Raw genomic sequence first — 5,307 nt, forward strand, 5'->3', positions numbered from 1 at the left:
CCTCCCTCGCTCTCTCCCTAGCCCTCTCTCCCTAAAAGGTCCCTTTGGAGGATTCTATCCGCAGGTTCCGTAAGGAGCAGTGGCCTCTCTCTGGCTCCATTATCTTGTAATTTGAGGACGATTATATTCCAGAGCACACACGGTCCAGACTGACGCTAAATAACTATTACAGCTTACAATAATTGCAAATCTAATTAGAGGGAACGAGTTCAGCATCATTCCCCCTATTCTCCCTGACCAGTCCTGGTTTGATGAATATGGTTTGATTAATGCATGCGGTGGAGTGGCGTGTTTTTGGTGACTTCCCTTTCTCTGAATCAAGTTCAAAGCCATCATCATGCCTATTAATGACACTTCTAGAAAACACTTCAAGTTGATTTGTCTGTAGTGATTATAATGCAGGGGTCTCCAACCTTTTCTAGCATGAGAGCTACTTTAAAAAAATGAAACGTGGCGAGCTACTAAATCTTTTTCTGCCGATCAAATAGGCACATTCTTCTCTTCTTTTCACCCTTGAAACTCTTCCCCAGGTCCTTAGTGTACAAGATAAAGTAGTGCCTATGTTATCTGTCAATATAGCTTGTAAAATAAAGATGAATAAAAAACTCTAAGGGACCATGTCTTGCCAAATAATGTCCCCCTGTATCACAATGGGATTTGAGAGTCCTTTGCTAGGGCCGTTGCTAGAACATGCTATGTAATTAAATACGTGAATCTCTTTATTTAGCTAGGTAGCCAGTGTCTTTTCAGAATACCCCCAAAGGTAGAGCAATGCTAATTCATATTAATATTACCCATGCACCATGATAGTATATTGCAACTGAATTGAAAACTATAACAAAGTACAAACAGCTGTAACTGTCACACCCTGATCTGTTTCAACTGTCTTTGTGATTGTCCCCACCCCCTCCAGGTGTCGCCCATCTTCCCCATTATCCCCTGTGTATTTATACCTGTGTTCTCTGTTTGTCTGTTGCCAGTTCATCTTGTTTGTGAAGTTATCCAGTGTTTTTGTATTCAGCTTCTGCTTTTCCACAGTCTCTCTTTGCTCATCCTGTCCTGACCCTGTACCCGCCCCACCTGACCACTCTGCCTGCCATCCTGTACCTTTGCCCCACCTCTGGATTACCGACCTCTGCCTGACCTGACCCTGAGCCTGCCTGCCGTCCTGTACCCTTGCCCTTGTTCCTATAATAAACATTGTTACTTCGACACGGTCTGCACCTGGGTCTTACTTTGATTCCTGATAGTAACAACCTTAAACAATGAACAGCAAAATGAGCATTACATCACATCTTTATCGAAATAAGAAGGTACAGTATTACACTGGTAATAAACACTCACAGGTTAACATATTAAAAGTAGCATGACTTTCCCGAGACCAATTAAGAACTGATAGGATTTCTACTCCACAGTCTGATGAGGAACATCACAAAGAGCCATCCCACTTAGCGAAATTGGTTTTGGTATGGTGACAGCGTTCCCTGTTATTGTCAGTGTGTAGGGTAGGGTGTGATGACATCACTCCTCTACCCCACTCTGGTCATCTTCTCTCCTCTGGTCTTCTTCTGTTTTGGGTGGGCCCTCTTCTTTTTCCTACGCCTCGGTCAGAGGTCAGCTGCTTTCACCTCTTGATGTATTTCTCAATTTCACCATCAGAAGCTTTGGTACTATGGTGGTTTCAGCAGATAGCCCCTTTGATAAACGGAGAGACAGAGAATCCCCAGAGTAAAACAACACATTTCAAATCAAATCAAATGTTATTTGTCACATGCACCGCATACAACAACGTGTAGACCTTACAGTGAAATTCTTACTTACAAGCCCTTAACCAACCACGCAGTTCAGAAAAATAAGTTAAAAAAATAGATAAGTAAATAAGAACTAATAATTCAAGAGCAGCAGTAAAATAACAGTAGTGAGGCTATATACCGGGGGTACCGGTACAGAGTCAATGTGCGGGGACACAGGTTAGTCGAGGTAATTGAGGTAAAATATACATGTAGGTAGAGGTAAAGTGACTACGCATAGATAATAAACAGAGTAGCAGCAACGTAAAAGATGGAGGGTGTGGGACGACAATGCTAATAGTCCTGGTAGCCATTTGATTAGCTGTTCCGGAGTCTTATGCCTTCGGGGTAGAAGCTGTTGACTCTGTACCGGCTGTACCGGTTGGACCTAGACTTGGTGCTCTGGTACCACTTGCCATACGGTAGCAGAGAGAACAGTCCATGACTAAGGTGGCCGGAGTATTAGACCATTTTTAGGGCCTAGCTCTGAGGTTTTTACTTCCAGGGTCCTTAGCTTAGTGATAAGCTTTGAGGGCACTATGGTGTTGAACGCTGAGCTGTAGTCAATGAATAGCATTCTCACGTAGGATGTTCCTTTTGTTCAGGTGGAAAAAGGCAGTGGGGAGTGCAATAGCGATTTCATCATCTGTGGATCTGTTGGGGCAGTAAGCAAATTGGAGAGGGTCTAGGGTTTCTGGGATAATGGTGTTGATGTGAGCCATGACCAGCCTTTCAAAGCACTTCATGGCTACAGACGACTGTGTGATCACGCTCTCTGTAGCCAATGTGAATAAGACCTTTTAAACAGGTCAACATTCACAAGGCCACAGGGCCAGACAGATTACCAGGACGTATAGTCTGAGCATGCATTCACATGGCCCTGTGGCCTTGTGAATGTTGACCTGTTTAAAAGGTCTTACTCACATTGGCTACAGAGAGCATGATCACACAGTCGTACGGAACAGCTGATGCTCTCACGCATGCTTCAGTGTTGCTTGCCTCGAAGCGAGCGTAGAAATAATTTAGCTCGTCTGGTAGGCTTGTGTCACTGGGCAGCTCGCAGCTGTGTTCCCTTTGTAGTCTGCAATAGCTTGCAAGCCCTCCCACATCCGATGAGCGTCGGAGCCGGTGTAGTACGATGAAGTCTTAGTCTTGTATTGATGCTTTGCCTGTTTGATGGTTCGTCAGAGGGCATAGCGGGATTTGTTATAAGTGTCTGGGTTAGAGTCACGCTCCTTGAAAGCGGCAGCTATACCCTTTAGCTCAGTGCTGATGTTGCATGTAATCCATGGCTTCTGGTTGGGGTATGTACGTACGGTCACTGTGGGGACGACGTCATCGATGCACTTATTAATGAAGCCAGTGACTGATGTGGTGTACTCCTCAATGCCATCGGAAGAATCCCAAAACATATTCCAGTCTGTAGCTTAGCATCTGCTTCATCTGACCACTTCTGTATTGAGCGAGTCACTGGTGCTTCCTGCTTTAGTTTTTGCTTTTAAGCAGGAATCAGGAGGATAGAATTATTGTCAGATTTGCCAAATGGAGGGCGAGGGAGAACTTTGTACACATCTCTGTGTGTGGAGTAAAGGTGGTCCAGAGTTTTTTTCCCCCTCTGGTTGCACATTTAATATGCTGGTAGAAATGAAGTAAAACAGATTTAAGTTTTAAGTCCCCAGCCACTAGGAGCGCCGCCTCTGGATGAGCATTTTCCTGTTTGATTATGGCCTTATACAGCTCATTGAGTGCGGTCTTAGTGCCAGCATCGGTCTGTGGTGGTAAATAGACAGCTACGAAAAATATAGATGAAAACTCTCTCGGTAAATAGTGTGGTCTACAGCTTATCGTGAGGTACTCTACCTCAGGCAAGCAAAAGATTTTGTGCACCAAATCAAACCAAATCAAATCAAATGTATTTATATAGCCCTTCTTACATCAGCTGATATCTCAAAGTGCTGTACAGAAATCCAGCCTAAAACCCCTAACAGCAAGCAATGCAGGTGTAGAAGCACGGTGGCTAGGAAAAACTCACTAGAAAGACCAAAACCTAGGAAGAAACCTAGAGAGGAACCAGGCTATGAGGGGTGGCCAGTCCTCTTCTGGCTGTGCCGGGTGGAGATTATAACAGAACATGGCCAAGATGTTCAAATGTTCATAAATGACCAGCATGGTCAAATAATAATAATCACAGTATTTGTCAAGGGTGCAGCAAGTCAGCACCTCAGGAGTAAATGTCAGTTGGCTTTTTATAGCCGATCATTAAAAGTATCTCTGCCGCTCCTGCGGTCTCTAGAGAGTTGAAAACAGCAGGTCTGGGACAGGTAGCACGTCCGGTGAACAGGTCAGGGTTCCATAGCCGCAGGCAGAACAGTTGAAACTGGAGCATGATACCGATGATACCCCCAGACAGGGCCAGACAGGATGGATATAACCCCACCCACTTTGCCAAAGCACAGCCCCCACACTACTAGAGGGACACCAGCTTGTTTACAAATATACACAGACCGCCACTCTTTGTCTTACCGGAGGCAGCTGTTCCATCTTGCCGATGCAGCGAAATCCCCGCCAGATGTATGTTATCCATGTCGTCGTTCAGCCACAAACTGGTGAAATATAAGATAATACGGTTTTTAATGTCCCGTTGGTAGGATATTCGTGGCTCGTTCATTTTGTTATCTTATGATTGTACGTTGGCTAATAGAACTGATGGTAGAGGCAGATTACCCACTCGCCATCGGATCCTTACAAGGCACTCTGACCTACGTCCCCGATATCTCTGTCTTTTCTTTATGTGAATGACGGGGATTTGGGCCTTGCTGGGTGTCTGAAGTAAATCCTTCGCGTCCAACTCGTTAAAATAAAACAAGCATTGTCCAGTACGAAGTGAGTAATCACTATCCTGATATCCAGAATCTCTTTTCGGTCATAAGAGACGGTGGCAGAAACATTCCGTACAAAATAAGTTAAAAATAACGCAAAAACACACACAATAGCACAATTGGTTAGGAGCCCGTAAAACGGCAGCCATCTTCTCCGGCACCATTATTCACTCCTTTTAAGATTAATGTATAAATTGTGACATTTTGCCTGTCTTCCCCATGCAGTAGCCCTGAAAGGGAACTTACTGAGAACTATGCCTTTCAGGGCAAGCCGTTCGAATGCCTGCTTCCCATTGGCCCCTCGCCAGTTCATCTTCATGGCCAGGGCATTTGTCAGGAGTTTTGTTAGTATTCTCCACACAGTATCGTTCCTTGGTGGTCATTCCTCCGGCCAGTCCAAAAGATGTGATCTGAAAGACAACAAACTGGTATGTCATGAAGATAATACTGATTAGAGTACTGCTTCAGAACAGGGTTATTCATCAGAAGGGGTAAAGTACCAAGGTAATGGTAAACCCAGGCCTTGAGGTGGAACTGCGTTCGGGGTCAGATTGAACGGGGTTTGGTTCGGGTGAATAGCTTTTCAACACTATATATATATATATTTTTTTTTAAATAAATGTAACCTTTATTTAACT

General features: G+C 44.4%; 1 long non-coding RNA gene across 1 annotated transcript; it reads right to left on the reverse strand.

Moving 5' to 3' along the window:
• Positions 1-966: 966 nt before the first annotated feature.
• On the reverse strand, positions 967-5,071 carry LOC129814011 (uncharacterized). The gene is made up of 3 exons (XR_008753217.1): positions 4,916-5,071; positions 4,314-4,393; positions 967-1,695 (listed from the first exon to the last, which is right to left on the reverse strand). It is a non-coding gene; the product is annotated as an uncharacterized LOC129814011 (long non-coding RNA).
• Positions 5,072-5,307: the final 236 nt, after the last annotated feature.

The sequence above is a fragment of the Salvelinus fontinalis genome, chromosome 17, assembly GCF_029448725.1.
Source record: "Salvelinus fontinalis isolate EN_2023a chromosome 17, ASM2944872v1, whole genome shotgun sequence".
Taxonomy (NCBI): domain Eukaryota; kingdom Metazoa; phylum Chordata; class Actinopteri; order Salmoniformes; family Salmonidae; genus Salvelinus; species Salvelinus fontinalis.